The sequence below is a fragment of the Carcharodon carcharias genome, chromosome 11, assembly GCF_017639515.1.
Source record: "Carcharodon carcharias isolate sCarCar2 chromosome 11, sCarCar2.pri, whole genome shotgun sequence".
Taxonomy (NCBI): domain Eukaryota; kingdom Metazoa; phylum Chordata; class Chondrichthyes; order Lamniformes; family Lamnidae; genus Carcharodon; species Carcharodon carcharias.
In genome coordinates this window covers 33,855,366-33,872,405 of record NC_054477.1, presented here as the reverse complement: position 1 = coordinate 33,872,405, position 17,040 = coordinate 33,855,366, and the positions used below count along the sequence as shown (strand labels likewise).

The 17,040-nt window shown below is 38.5% G+C and overlaps 1 protein-coding gene across 2 annotated transcripts in view; it reads right to left on the bottom strand.

Moving 5' to 3' along the window:
• LOC121283984 (F-box-like/WD repeat-containing protein TBL1X) overlaps positions 1-17,040 on the bottom strand; it is a 318,557-nt gene that overhangs the window by 225,818 nt on the left and 75,699 nt on the right. The window lies entirely within an intron of this gene.

Here is a 17,040-nt window from a genome sequence, read left to right as displayed (position 1 = left end):
TATTATTATAGCACCTATCATGGAAGTGCCATCAATGGAATATAACAGGGCAAGGGTAAATAATGTTGTTTCCAAAGTTAGCTTTATTTTTAAAGAGTACAACCTTCTTGGAAGTTTCACTTTTTATCTTCCTCAGAGACTCAGAAAATGAATAGTGTCCTCAAAAGTGCAAATTACGCATGTCTGTTGGAGAGATCAAGGTCCATTGAGCCAAATATATTTTCCTCATTCCCTACTGTATAGTTCCATGTACTGACAGCTGCTCAGTAGGTAGGGAAAAATAGTGAATCAGACCCCTTTGAAGAACTATGCCTCCACAGGATTATATGCATAAGATCTTTTATTTTATGGTAGCAATATTGCAGGCTAAAACTTTCCTGCTCCATTTGTTTATTGAATGCACAGATGTGAGGATATAAGAAATTTTTTTAAATCGACAAGGCAAAGTACAGATAGTATGCTATTTTTAAATCTGGTGACTCCCTCACTAATCCTACCCCTCTATCTACAGCTTGTGGCACTTTAACTGATAGCAGCTTATCAATGGAGCAGTAAGTCACAAAGCAATCTGCTCTCTGAGTCTGGAATTCAACTCAGTAAAGTTGCAACACCTACCACTTCTATGCTGACCTGTTGTTCCAGTATATGTGGAAATAGTGGAAAAAAACATTTCCCCCTGTTAAGTGAAAATATACATGCACAAACAAATCAATGCAACTATGCAGAAAATTGCAAAAAAAAAGAATAAAAAGCAGAAAATCTGTGACGCCATAAAAATAACATATTGAAAAGCCAGGCCTTTGTTTCCCAATGTCTGAACCAATATTACTATACCAAACATGAATTGGGAATTTTATTTTACCTCAAGTCTCAAGCAATAACACTAGTGGAAACCATTACTGGAAAATTGACCTGCTTTAGAGCTGATCATTTTCAATAATTTAAACTGTGAATGTACCCCTGTTATGGCTTCCTGCCCCAATTAAGTGTACAGCCCTGCTGTGTAAACAATTTTACAACCACAGTTCCATTACAGATTTTCATATCAGCTACAATCTATTAGACCTGAACTCCTGTAGTCAGGAAATTCAGTTGCCTATGTTTATCAGGTTATTTTACAGAATCAACTGATCTTGCCTATCTAAATTATTTTTAACCACAAATAATATCAAGATTTAAAAAAATTAGTAGTGTTCACTTCTGACTCGAAAATAATAATTTTACGCGTTATGAAATAATTTTCCACATCTCTGACACTACCTCAGCAGTATCTAGGAGACTTAATAAGACATTTTAATTGGTACATGTGATTATTCTGCTGCTGGAAAAAACTTTGTGATCTAACAATACCCACCACAATAAGGCATGGCCTAAGGTGAAACATAATCGTCATCATACCACCTCAAGCTTGCAACCTTCAAGTTGGTTAAATAATATTAATCATGAAACAAATGAAAGTACTTATAATACAAGTAATGCAAATTAACAGGGCATTTGTGATTTACAATTGTGTATGAATTAGAATCACAAATATTTATTTGCCTTTTACCCCTTTCCAGCTTTCTTAAACTCCTCTTTTTCCAACTTCATGCGTAGCACCAACTCTTCAGTGCTTGCCTATAAGGCCATTCTAACATTAACATGCCAACACTCCTTGTGCCAGCTCTTCTTCCATGACAGCATAACAGAATAAAATATTCACCTGACAATCACAGAATTAGGCATCATGAGATGGGATTTGGAAAGGGAATACTGGCCAATTATCTCTTACTTGGCTTGAAAATACAAGGATAAAAGCAGGGATAACTGTAGCATCCCTAGTGAGATAGTTAACTCATTAACTCATTAAGTCCTAGGATATTCCTGATATGTATGGCTTAGCTCCACAGCAGATGAAGGATTTATCTGTCCAGCCATTGGACTAACACTTTGCAACCATTTTAAACTCAAAACACTGCAGCCCAAAATCCAACAGATTTGTGTATTTTCGGCCTTGTTGTATACTCGCAAAGCAATGAACTGTGCATGATAATTTTCTGCAACTGAAAGTGATTTCAAAAAGCAAGGATAAAATATTTTCAAATGATTACTTAACTAGAAGTAGAGGAATTTCTAATCCTTTCCAATGATACCACGGGCGGGATTTTCCACACCTGCTTGCCGCCCCGATCTTCCGGTCCCGCTGCAAGTCAATGGACTTCTGGCTGGGGCACCGCCTCACCAGGGGCGGGTCCCTCTCGCCACAGAGCCGGAAAATCCCGGCCTATAACACTGATCCAGGAAGGAAATTTTTTGAAAAGTGATAATGACTTTCTTAGTGGCTCACTAGGTAAATGAAATATAAGATGTGGAAAACAGCAATTAGGACACACTTGCACCTCCTCTTCCAGCGGCTAGTATTACTCCCATGATCCAGTAGTGATTGCACCCATCTGTGCCAACAGATTGATTCAAATGGCAAAACATGTTTTAAAAAAATCAGTCATAAAATGTTCAGAAAAGCTCCTCCAACTCTACAGGTAGAAAGCGATGATCTTACCATTTGCAGATGAGTGCCTCTTTAAATACCACTGGTTATGTACACTTCCCACTTGTGTCACCTGGTAGTATTAGCCAGTCCAGCACTGAAGCCACACCGCACCAGAATGGCATCAGGCCCTATGTATAGATGTCAAATTAAGAGATTCTTGTCTGTTTCAGGCAGCCACTCTGCCCGCCTATGCATAGGGACTGATGTAAACTTCAGTTGGCCAATGAGCAGCAGGAATTGGGCCGTAAGTTCTGTGTTCCAATTTTCATAATTCAATCACTCCATTCCTGCCTGAAAATAGGAATGAAAACTGGGCCCCTCCCCATGATATATAAAGGAGTTTTGAGAATAGTCTACATAATACACTTGTTTTCTGTACTTTTAACAAAAGAAATCACAGTAACATTATTCAAAGTCATGCAACCATGGATACAATCCAAAAATAATTGGCCCGGCATTCTTTTCTGCTTTTTATTTAAGATCATTTATATTTTTCTTTGCAATAGCAGAATTGAGGCTTGACTGCTTAAATGCAACCCAGAACTAATAATACAAAAACAAAATACTGTGTGTGCTGGAAATCTGGAATAGAACCATGTAAGGCTGGAAATACTCAGCAGGTCAGGCAGAATCTGTGGACAGAGAAACAGAGTTAATGTTTCAGATCAATGACCCTTCATGAGAAAAATTCACAACACAGTTAGTGGCTGCTGAAGATTTCTGAGTGGGGGAGGACTGATGCCTGCCCTGCTCACAAGAACACAAGGAGTAGAAGGAGTAGACCATATGGTCCATCGAGCCTGCTCCACCGTTCAATATGATCTATGGCTGATCTTGGGCTTCAACTCCACTTTCCTGCTCATTCCAAAAACCCATCTATCCCAACCTTAAATGTATTCAATGATGTAGCATCCACAAAGATCCAAAGATTTACAACTCTTTGACTGAATTAATTTCTCCTCATCTCAGTCCCAAATGATGGCCCCATTATCTTGAGACTGTGCCTCCTGTGTTTTAGATTCCTTGACCAGTGGAAACAATCTCTCAGCATCCACCCTATCAAGCCCCTTCATGCACATTTCAATGAGATCGCCTCTTATTCTTCTAAACTCTAGAGGAAATACATCTAATTTGCTCAGCCTCTCATCATAGGACAATCCCCTCATCCCAGGGACAAATTTAGTGAATCTTCGCTGTACTGCCTCCAATACAAGTATATATTTTCTTAAATGTGGAGACCAAAACTGCATATGGTACTCCAGATGCAATCTCACCAAGACTTCTTTATTCCTGTAACCCAAATCCCTTGCATTAAAGGCCAACATGCGATTCACCGTCCTAATTATTTGCTGCACCTGAATGCTAACTTTTGAGTTCCCTGTACAAACACACCCATGCTTCTTTGAACATCAACACTTACAAGTTTCTCACCTTTTAAAGAATATTCAGCTTTTCTATTCTTTCAACCACTTCCCTGCATAATAATCCATCTGCCATCTTGTTGCTCACTCACTTAACCTGTCTATGTCACTTTGCAGCCTCTCTGTCTTCCCCACAGCATACCTTCCCACCTAGTTTTGTATCATCAGCAAACAAACATTACTGTGTCTTCATCCAAGTCAATAACATAGATTGTAAATAGCTGACCCTTGTGGTACGCCACTGTCCAATACCTGCCAATTTGAAAAGGTCCTATTTACCCCCACTCTCTGCTTCTTTTCTGTTAACAAATCCTCTATCCATGCTAATATATTACCCCCAACTCCATGCACACTTATCTTGCCTATTAACCTGCTGTGTGGCACCTTACTGAATGCCTTTTGGAAATCAAAATATAACATATCTACCAGTTCCCCTTTATCTACCTTACTAGTTATATGCTCAAAAAACTCCAATAAATTTTTTTAAGCTGAATTTCCTCTTAGTAAAACCATATTAATTTGTTCTAATCATACTATGCTTTTCAAAGTGCATTGTTAAGAGTTCCTCAATAATACATTCCAGTATTTTCCCAACAACTGATGTTAAGCTAACTGGTCTATAGTTCACTATTTTCTCACACTCTCCTTTCTTGAAAAGTGGAAAAACATTTAGCAACTTCTAATCTGATAGGACCATTCCTGAATCCAAGGAATTCTGGATTTTTGTAGCCAGTGCATCCGCTATCTCGCAGCTATCTCCTTTAGAACCTCAGTGCGTAGGCATCAGGCTCTGGGGATTTGTTGGATTTTAGCTCCTTAAGTTTCTCCAATACTTTTTCTCTGCTGTTAATACTAATAATTTCCTTAATTTCCTCAGTCTTTTTAGTCCCTAGGTTTCCATCTAATTCTGCAATGAAACTTGTGTCTTCGACTGTGAAGGCAGACACAAAATCTGCCAGGGTTCTCTGCCATGACCTACCACAAGCTGATCTTCACTGGTCAATCAATACACGTGTTGGGATTCTTACAGATCCACACACTAAAAAAGATTGGCCTTATCAGCAACCTTGTAAATAGGGCTCAAGCCATTTGCTCACGATGCAAGCTTGATGCTGAAATAGGGTGTATCAAAGATATCCTGCAAGATAATGGCTACCTTAATCAGATCATTTTGCAGGTGTATACTGTGCAAACTCATGGACAGGCCTAAGGCTGTCACTTTCGGTCCTGAAAAGTGCCCAGTCTACTTCAGATTACCCTGGAAGGGCAAGGTATCTCAAAAAATTTGAGCAACAGTTGAAGCTAGATGTTTCAGGCTGCTACAATGCAGTAGCAATACGAGTGCTTTTGCCACTAACAGGATGCAGCCGTCAAGCTAAAAAGACATTCTGCCTATCACACAAATGAGTAATGTGGTATGTGAATTTTAGTGCCAGTGTGATGCTAGGTATGTAGGCTGTACGTCCCAAAGACTGGTAGATCATGTCAAACACCATGTCCCAGTCGCTGTTCACAATGGGCAAGGTACAGACCGTATCCTATCAGCCCGTGCTTGCAGAACTCAAAACACAGTGTCTAAAATTAGATATGATTCCACAATTGGACCACATTTGCTAAATAATCCTCAGTGTGCTAAAAACACTGACAACCAATTTAAAGATTGTCAGTCAGGCTCGCAATGTGGTGCATTTGTGTGTACCGGAAGCTACATATATTAATACACAGGGCCCTGTTCTTTGCCGACAGAAAGAACATTTACACACATTGCGGCCAGCTTCAGCTAAACAAAATAAGTGATTGCCATTCACTGGTTCATTCCTCAGGGCAATGCCTTGACCAGAGTCAAGTTGCCTGTTTTAAATTTCAAACAATGCTTGGCAATTAACTATCAGTCACCATTAACTCATGCATTCTCTATGGTTATGCCTCTATCAGAGTCCACTTGCCAGCCAGTCAGCACTCTCAGTCAGCAGATCAGAGGCTAGGAATCCTGTGGTGAGTAACTCATCTTCTGATTCCCAAAACCTGCCCACCATTACAAGGCACAAGTCAGGAGAGTGATGGAATACCCTCCTACTTGCCTGGATGAGTGCAACTCTCACAATGCTCAAGAAGCTTGACACCATCCAGGACGAAGCAGCTGCTTGATTGGCACCCCATCCACAAACATTCACTCCCTCCAGCACCAACGCACAGCAGCAGTGTGTACCATCTACAAGATGCACTGCAGCAATTCACCAAGACTTCTTACTAACCCATGACCACTACAATCGAGAAGGACAGGGGCAGCAGATAGATGGGAATACCACCACCTGGCAGTTCCCCTCCAAGCCACTCACCGCCCGGATTTGGAAATATATTGCTGTTCTTTCACTCTTGCTGGGTCAAAATTCTGGAACTCTCTCCCTGACAGCACTGTGGATATACCTACACCACATGGACTGCAGTGGTTCAAGAAAGCAGCTCACCATCACCACTTTCTCAAGGGCAATTAGGGATGGGCAATAAATTCTGGCCTAGTCAGCAACATCCACATCCCATGAATGAATAAATAAGAATGCAAGATGAAAAGCTTCAACAAAATGTCTTTTCTCAGCAATACTCAAGTTCTGTACTACCAAATGACTATTAGACACAAAATGCTTGTTCAATGCCTTTACGATTTCCTCATTCCCCATGATAGAATAAGATTCAGATCAATGTTTATTTTAGCCACTCTCTTCCTTTTCATGTAATTATAAAAGCACTTATTGTCTATTATGTTATTACTGGCTTGCTTACTCTCATTCTATTTTTTAACTTTTACCAACTTTTTGGTTACCCGTTGCTGGTTTCTAAAACATTCCCAATCCTCAGACTTGTTAATGTTTTTTGCAATGTTGTAAGTCTCTTCTTTTAATCTAATACTATCCCTAACATCCTGGGCGGAACTTTATGGTCCCGGCTGTAAAACGCGGTGAGCCGTTCAAAGGCCCATTGATTTCGGCGGGCCGTAAAATCCTGCTGTCATAAAATTCTGCCCCGAGTGAGTTACAGAAGGGTCTTTCTTGCTTGGTTTGCGTCTTTCAGCAGAATGTATTTTTGTAGGATATTTTGAATTGTTTCTTTAAATGTTTCCCACTGTTCATTTACAGCCGTATCTTTTAGTCTACTTACTCAATTTGCCTTAGCCAGTTCTCCTCTCATAACTATGAAATTGGCTTTGTTTAAGTTTAAGATTATTGTTTGTGGTTAGAGTATGTCACATAATGGTATTATGATCACTATTTCCCAGCGGATTTTTTACTATGACATTACTAATTAACCCTGCTTCATTACATAATATTAGATCTAAGATAGCTTCATCCCTAGTTGGTTTCACAACCTATTGCTCCAAGAAACTGTCATGAAAACATTCCATAAACTCATTTTCAAGACCACCTTTGCCAGTTTGATTGTCCTAATCTATAAGATGATTAAAGCACCCCACAATTATTACATTGCCTTTTTTGTAAGCTCCAATTTTTTTTTGTTTAATGCTCTGTCCAATGGTATAACTACTATTAGGGATGGGGGGGGCCTATAAATTACTGCCACCAATATTTTCTGACCCTTGCTTTTTCTAATTTCCACCCATACTGATTCTACTTCATGATATTCTGAGGTCACATCCATTCTCACTAATGTCTTTATGTTCTCCTTTACTATCAGGGCTACCCCTCCTTCTTTGTCATTTTGTAAATCTTTCTGAAATATTGCTTGGTTGGGAATATTTCTTTCCAATCTTGTAAACATTTCTCTATAATGGCTATTAGATCTAAGTCATTTTCCTCTATTTGTGTCACTAATTCATCTATCTTATTGCAGATGCTTCGTGCGTTCAAATAAAGAACTTATAATTTCATTTTTTTTTACTTATCTGTGACCTTATCTGTTGGTGTACAATTTTTGTTAAATTCTCTGTCCCTTGCTGTCTCATTCTGCTTATCCTTACTCACGTTGCTATACTGTTCTGGTGCCTTGATTTTTCCCTTTGGATTTCTAAATCTCCCTTCAACTGAACCTCCACCCCAGCCACTGTTAGTTTAAAGTCCTGCCCACAGCCCTAGTTATATGATTGGCTCATCGGCACTTAATTTCTGGGTGTCATCCTTAAATTAGTGTTGTACCCCTAGTTTACAACTATAACGATTAAGCTGCCCTATGCTAAACTACAACCCAGAATCTGCAAACACATTCAGCTGCAACCTCTGCAACACCTACGCATCACAAAAGGCCAACCTCAAATGCCAAATTATCATATGCAGCTGAAACAGTGTAGGTAAAACAAGTGGGGCCTTAACATAGTTCAGCTTTTCTGCTTATAGCAGTCATTTTTAAATATTTTAACTTTTTACAGTTTGCTGTTAAATAAATAGGGTCATGCTCCTCAGTGTGAAAGCTCATGTCATGCAGGCAGGTCCATTAATTATAATCTTGGTCCAGAATTTGCGGCCAAAATAATGGTGTGAGTTTATTGGCACTTGCCATTATTAACATATAAGCATTCCAGCAATTTGTGGTAGATAAGTCCCCAAGAATTATGAATCGCCACAAGTTTCTGGATGATTTGCACTGCCCCACTGTTAGCCTCGCGAAAATAGCAACTCAATTGCTGATTTGCTCATGAAATTCAAATTAAATTTGCCACAGAAAGTTGGAGCTGGTACTTAACAGCACAAAAACGCTTTTAACAGTGTGGTAACAATTAATTCAATGCTAATCAACCTCACCAGCTGAGACAGCTCTACTAAAATCATTGAGTCTCACTCCTGATTGTTGGGCTAACTTTAATTTAATTTTTATTTTTATACTGTATTACTTTTCCTTTCTGTTTTTTTAACTCTTTCTCTCTCCCTTTCTCTATATAATCTGATTGTAATTCGACATCTTTCTCGGTTTCTTTCTCAGTCCTTAAATCGAGTTGGTCCTGTCATTCCTAAAGGTTCCACATGCCCAGTTTTGTCCTTGCTACACATTTATTTGTTCACACTTCAAGTAACTTGTAGGGCAAAATGTTTGACCTGAAGGGTGCAGGTAAAATGCTAACTAATGACACACTGCAGCAAAATCTGGGCAATGTGTCATGACACCACCATGGTTGTGCAAATGTAGAAAAGATCTCAGAGTTGCCAGAATAGCCCAGAGACACAGACATCAAAGTTTTATACGTTGCTTTTATAATTTTGCAATCAATGTTTACATTCCTGTCTTGACTACTGTGAAATGTAAACAGTTTTTTCAAAGCCTTGGCAAGCATTCTTTCCTAACTTATTATGTAGTGGATGGTATAAATTTATATAATGCGTTATTAGCAAAAGCAGCTTGGTGGCCCAGCAATTAAGTGGTTACACCTACTTTCTCAAACAGAATTCCCAATCTTAGGGTCGCCAATCTTAGCCATCTAACTGTGGGGATATACTGAACAAAAGGCAGATAAGCCCCTATAAAAGCAAAGAAAAGAGGATAAAATAGCATGAAAGTTAAGATAAATTGAACGTAAATTATTCTTAAATGCTATTATTGTAAAAGAAGTCAGTGCAAACAGACTCAAGCTACCCAGGTTCTCCTCTGCTCATTACATTCAGGCATTCAGAATTAGGCACTAGAACAGCAGCTTACAACATTTGGGCCACAAGCTGAGTGCAGCATGCAAATTCTTTCAAAATGACCTGGATGCTTTAGTTTTTCAATATTTAATAACTGCAGAAAAATATTGGAGACTATTTCTTCCCCACTCTAAAATAAGTTAAATGCCAGATGCTTTCCCCTGATGTTGCACAGGTGGTTTGATGGCTGAGATGAGAGACAGGGAGAAAGAGAAAGTGAAAGAGGGAGAGAGAAAGAGAAAACAAAGGGAAGACAAAGACTTAAAATTATATAGCACCTTCTTACAGCCAACTAAGTACCTTTTGAAGAGTAATCACCGCTGTAATACAGGATCTCTTCTATCCATTTAAGGCCATTGTTCAAATACTTCATACGGGAAACCAGGTAATTAGAGCTCCTTGTAAATAGCTTTGTTCATATGGAAACTCGTGAATTGCTTGAAAGTTTTATGCTCTGACTCAGCAGAGCTTGGTTTTTTCCCCTCATTTTTTAAAATTTTGGTTTACATCGGTAACAAAACGTAGCACTTGACTGATGATACATGATCGACACAAGCTGAACAAAAAAATTAAATATAAATACGATTTAACAGAAGCAGAGAGATCCTGAACAGCAAATATCTCAGTTTTCCAAGTCACAGAGGTAGATTTTCCACCATGGCTCAAGTTGCTTACCATTGCATAAAACTTCATTTTTTCACCATGAAATCAATCAGGACCTACACTAAATATAACAATAGTTCATAAATATAACTATCAGCACCCATCTGGAGTACTGATACAAATAGATATTCTTACAAAGAAACCTTTAAAATCAACATCCACATGAGTTATTAGAGTGACAACATTAGCGCCCTCTAGACTTGTCTTGACTGTAAACATTTAATGAAAACTAATCTTGGCTCTCAAAAGTACCTGCCTCAGCTCAGAGTTCCAGGCAGAAGCTGGAAAGGTAAAGAATGAAAATTTCCACAAGGAGATCTTAAAGACCCAATTTAAATGGGGTCACAAGAAGCACTCCTTCTCAGCTTAGAGGAAGTGCATATCATATTCCTGCAAGTATCATGCCATTACTATCAAATGCAATAAATTAGCCAGGAATTGAATCCAGTGGCTAGAGGGCTTAGAGTTTTGAGCTGTTATGCATCATCTTGACTTAACAGCCTGGACGTTATGGTAGGAATAACTTCACCATTACTAAGGAGTAAATTGAACAACAACATGCAATGTCCGCACACACGCAGTTAAACATGGTAATCCCAAAGTTACTGTCCACTTTGTCCTGCTCCTCCACAAACTTTGCTACACAGGTACCTCATTGAAGACTCAGCATTTAAGCACATGAAGGTGTGGTACTCACCCACCAGATACTCACATGCCAGAAAAAGTTAGGGGCTTATCTACTCAAGCGTAAATGAATTAACAGAGTGATAAATCTTAATTATCAACAACCAACCACTTTGGCACTGAAAATGTACTTCCACATGTGTGGAGTCTCGTACCTTTAGATTTTAATTATTGTTGGATACTTTTAGGTTTTTTTTTTACTTTTTATCTTTTATCACACACTCTTAATTCCATCCTTACCCTCTCCATTTTGCTTTCCGTACTGATTTTAAAATGGCCCATGTTTTGCAGTTAGCAACAAAGGAAAAGCACGGGCCATTCATCACTTTGACAGCTGTCCTCAGAATTGTGAGCATAGACTTGCTGTCATAGGACATCTGCTCCAGTGTGATGCCCTTTGTAGGGAATCTGTGATATGCGTGAACAGGGTAAGCAACAGTTGACCACAAAATCTGGGCCAATATGCCTCAAAAGGAATATGACTGCTGAGTGTTCAGAGGTAACAGTATGAATGTGTATTGTTTCATAATAAGTGCCACGAATGCAGCAAGACATGAAATTTGCATTTTTAAATTTTAAACAAGAATATACTGTATCTAGGCGTTAATTTAGCAACATGCTTGCATAAGTGAGTTCTCCTATGTGGTACATAACCTCATGCCAAAATTACATATCTGATGTACTACAGTATATAAAATCTACTTCTGTTTAAAAGGTGATGAAAGAAGAGTTTTTGGGGCAAGCCAAATCCCAGGAATTCCTTGTAAAGTTTGCACTGACCCAGGCATAATAACCTAGATATTACAGTGTAAAATTAGCAAAAATGCTGAGTGTATGACATTCTTCTGTCTACTAATTTAATGGAGGCAAGAGCCCATTCAACACCTGTTAAAGCAGCATGCATAAAAATATCAAACAAGCAATTTGTATTTAACTGCACCTTTAATATAGCAAAACATCCCAGACACTTCACAGAAGAGTAATCAGAAAGGTGACATTCAGCTATGTTAGGACTGTAGCCGATGTTATTCACTGAACAAGCCAAATCCCAGATGGAACTTGGTATTTTGTATTTGAAAATGAGGCGAAAACTGCTGATCTCAGATGCATAGAAGCCCAGTAACACTTTCAGAATTTTAAAATTAAAAGATTTAGTAACAAGAGGTAATCAAAAACTTAAACACACAAGTTTAAAATTACACAGTTGAAAGTCTTACAAAATCCTCCCATCCCCAAAAAAACACTTGGTCAGAACACAAAAGTAAACTAATTGGCAACAGCTCCCTGATAGATTTTTTAACAATAAAAATTCAGTAATATTACCCAAGGCAAAAACTACTACTATTTTAACAAAGTATATCACATGGCTTCTCACTCTCTTTCACTCTGCTGTGAAAATCCGAAGTAAGTTCAGAAACAGACTGCTTTCTGAAAACAAAGACTTTTCTGGCTTGAAACTGGGTGGCTGCTTCAAATTCACAACTTTTCTCAGCACAGAGCTGGTCTCAGGACATCTCGCTCCGCAGTCAACTCAACTCAACATCTTTCATTAAATATCTTTTTTCCCTTACATCCTAAACTCCATTGTCCTAATTATCCCTTTGAAATCAACTTTTCTAAAATAGAAAAATCTTTCATGTCTTCCTATTGCCTCCACTTTCAGGTGAAACAAAATTTAATAATCTTTCCTTGTTTACTGATAAATTACAAAGGTTTCATAAAAGTCCCTTAAACTCCCTTTGAAATTTAACAGCTGAAAGGTCAAGTCCGTAGCTATCAACAAATGCAAACTTTAAAACCCAACTTATTTACTTGTAATTCCCGCTTCACCATAGCCTCTCATTACAAATACATGCAGCTAGCACCTCTACCTTTCACATCTCAGCTTCCATAGCTGCCCCTATGAACCTTCCGCCAGTTTAATTAATCATGGACACACACACTCTTCGTTACAGAATACCACCATATTCCCAAAAATATTAAAATAATAACATCAATTTTCACAGCCAAAGGAGTAGATATTTGGAGGAGTGACTCGTGATTAGTCACAACGATGGGGTTTAAGGAGGATCTTAACGGGGGGGAGCGGGTGAGGAGAGACAGTGAGGTTGAGACCCTTTCAATGTTTACTAATATCAGTTATTTCCAGACTTCAATTTGATGCAGTATTAGATGCTCTGTTTTTTTTTATTAATAATAAATTTGCTGTACCAGATGTAAGCTGCCGTGTTAGCAACAAAGTCAGTTTGCTCAGTTCTACGTACAAACATGGTAAAGTGATGAGACTGCCTTATGTACCACATTTATATTTTGGCACTGCTTTGATTGAATGTGATTCAATAAATTATCCTAGTTCCCTTGGTGCTGAATCTGTCTGCTTTATATTGCAGTTATTTACTTAACAGGAACATTGGTGGAGGCAGCACTCTAAGACAAATACCCCTGCCCCTTTGAAGGAGCTGAGACACCAACACTTGAGATATTTTTGTCAGCACTTCCAGAGACAACAGCACCCTGACAACTTTTTTTCCTCTGGTTATGGTTAGACCAAGTGCTCCCTCAGGAAAGGTCCAGCAATAAGGCTATCATTGTGGAATTTGAGAAACAAGAGTCTCAGTAGGGAAGTGCCAGCAGATATGGTCACAAATCACAACCTTTAAATTTGTATACATGCAGCTGTTTATACATTGCTCCAGCACCATGGAATCTACCCTAAAATGTAGATGGGGAAGACTTCACAGCACCAAAGAGCCTATATTATTACAGTCATTCCTTCTTAAAGGGCCACTGTAATAGAAATATAGCTTAAAATGTCTCAGACCCACCGCATGCTCCTGTCCATGACTGATGACTGCTCCATTTTCTAATTTAAGAAAATACTTTGGCTTAAGCAACAGGAAAGGGGGTGGGGAAAGCACACAGTAGATTTGATGTTAACTGATATAAACTTTCTCAGGACTAAGGTGACCTTTAACAAGAGGTTTTTTTTTTAAAGTTTGCTGGAAATAATTTCCATATAAGCTACATAGGATAGTTTTCTGCGATTTGATGAAGTCCAGGATAAGAAATGGGGCTGTAAATAACAGACATCCTTGTTGAAACATGTAGCAAAGCAACAAATTTTTTTCTGTCTGTATCTGGCAAGTATGTTTTGGGTCAATGTTTACCTACTTGACAAAATGTAAATACACTGCATTTTGAAGTAATTCAGTCTATATGAAGCACATTGTGACTTCTATGAGAGCTGGCGTAAGGCACAATATTTTTTTCCCAATGCGATTTTTTTAGTTAAAAAACAATTATCTTTCCTAATCGTTGAAAAACATAAAAGAAAAACTGCATATTTATACAAAATCACCAAATTGATACTTCTGAAAAGTTTGCATAGAGATCCAAAAACCATTGTTAGCATAATGTTATGTATTGCATTTAACCACTTACAACCATCTTAATAGGTCATTACATTTTTTTGTATGTAAAGATAGCAATTACAAAGCAAGTCAATATGGTACCATAATAGTTATGTTACTAGACTCACAAACCAAAAAATTAGAGTTTTCTACTTGAGAATCTGAGTTCAATCTGGAAATTTTAATAAAAGCAAAAAAAAAACCTGTTGGATTCTCAAAAATTCAACTGGATCACCCATGTTCTTTATGCAATAACCCATAGTTCTCATATTGGCTTATATTTGATTCCAGTCCCACACCACGTATTTGACTCTTAATTGCTCCAAAGTGGTCTGGTAAGCCATTCAATTAAGGGCAACTAGGGATCAGCAATAAATTCCAGCTTTGCCAATGACACCCACCTCCTGAGAATGAATTTAAAAATGTATGGTGCTGGCCACAGTAAAATTAAGAGGTAAAAAAGCATGTTTTTATTACAATTACGAAAGTGCCATCACTTACCAGACTAGTCTGACTATCCAATTACATTCCAAGAAAGCACAATATTTAATGCCACTTTTGCTACTGGTTACATAAGAGGGTCAGTCACTGAGAAAGAATGCAAAGCATGTGTTCACAGTTCCATGATGAGAATGTTTTACTCATGACATTTTATTTTTGGTTTTTATATAATAGAATAGATTTTTCAAAAGGATTGATGTCTAGCAAACTATGCCAGAGGACACCTTATCAGGTATAATAAAATGGAACATGTTGTTACCTCACAGCTACACCTCCATCTCTCTCAGCACTCCCTGTTCAAACTCTTCCATTCCAGATTCCGTCCACCAAATTCCACTAGCCAAAGTCAACTGTGACCAAGGCTTGTTGTCCTTCTTATCTCCTTGACCTGTTCATTGCATTCAGTGCTGTAGATCATTCTGTCTCATCTCTCTAGTTCACCTCCATGGCACTGCTTTTTCCTGATTTCACTCATACACGTTACAACAAATTGTTCCCAATGGATTAATCATTTCTCACTAGGCCACCTGTAACGTACCCCATGGCTCCACCTTTTGTTGAAGTCTGAAATAATCGAAGGGAAGGCAACCTACTTGAATGACACCCCATCCACCACCTTAAACATTAACTCTCACTCTTTCCATCACCAGCCCACTTTGGTTGCAGTGAGTATCATCTACAAGATGCGCTCCAGTGACTCGCCAACACTCCTACGACAGCACCTCCCAAACTACCGAACTCTACCACCTAAAAGGACAAAGGCAGCAGATGTATGGGAACACCACCACTTGTAAGTTCACCATTCTGAATTGGAAATATATCACTGTCATTGGGTCAAATCCTGGAACATCTAACTAACAGCACTGTGGATGCACCCACAACATATATCTGCTTCAATTCAAGAATGTGGCTCACCATCAGCTTCTTGAGGGTAATTAGGGATTGGAAATAAATGCTGGCCTTGCCAGCAATGCCCACATCCTATGAATGATTAAAAAGCTCAGTGGTATGATTCAGAAATATCAGGTTAGCACCATCATTCAAACACTGGGTCAGTATCTACACATAGACTAATGAAACTCAAATTCATTTCTCTACCTTCTGAATTTAATTCCAAAGCTTTTGCTACCCTCTCCCAATGCCTGTTTGATACCAAAACTATGATAATGTTAAAATTTCCCACAATTTAACATCACTCTTCCCAACTGCCAAAATAGGCTGTCTAGAGGTACAGAACCTAGACCAAACCCTCAGCTGAGCTTTCTTCCCTCCATTCACTTGGCTCCAAATCTCTTACACTTCTAAAGCATTTCCCATCTCCTCTCCCTTTACCACTTTATGGCTCAATTTTTGTTACACCTTTATAGCATTCTCTAAAAATCACATCAAATCATTTATTGTGTTCCTGCCTGTACCAAACTCCACTGGTTTGCCTGGGTTCTGTAAATTCAGTTCAAAATCTTCATTCTGATGGGTTCTGATGTACAGTCAAATGGACTCGAAACGTTAACTGTGTTCCTCTCTACAGATGCTGTCAGACCTGCTGAGTTTTTCCAGCTATTTTTGTTTTTGTTTCAAATTCCTCATGTTTGCTTTCACATTTCTCCACAGCTTTACTACACCTTACTCACAGTCATCTCCTCCAGCCCCATATCCCTCATGTACTAGCTTGTCCCTTGCATACCTTGTAACTTGCTCTGCCACTGATGGCCTTTCTTTTAGCCATTAGACCCCTGCCTTCTGAAACTCCCTTACTAAAATCTTATGTTTTGACACCTCCCCCTCTGCTTTCAAAAGGTCTTCTCCCAAACTCATCTATTTGACTACGTTTGAATCTCCCTTTCCCCAATTTATTTCTGTGTGTTTTTACATATTAGAAAACTAATCTGTCTTTTCTTCTTACTGATGCGGACATTTTGCTAGCATTTACTGTCTTTATTTCGCTAGCATTTACTGTCTTTATTTCAGGTTTCCAGCATTTGCAATTTCTTTTTTCCCCTTTTCAGTTGTTATGTGATGACATAATTGTTATGCGATGATATAACTGAGTCAATGATCAAATCACCAATACATTATTTAACCGATATATTTGAACTGAGAAGGTTAAGGATAATGCAAATACTTGATATGCAGCACTTCTAAGATCTACTGCAAGGCAAGCTTAATCTACTGTGTGTACTGTCAGACTCTACCTGGAGTTTCTT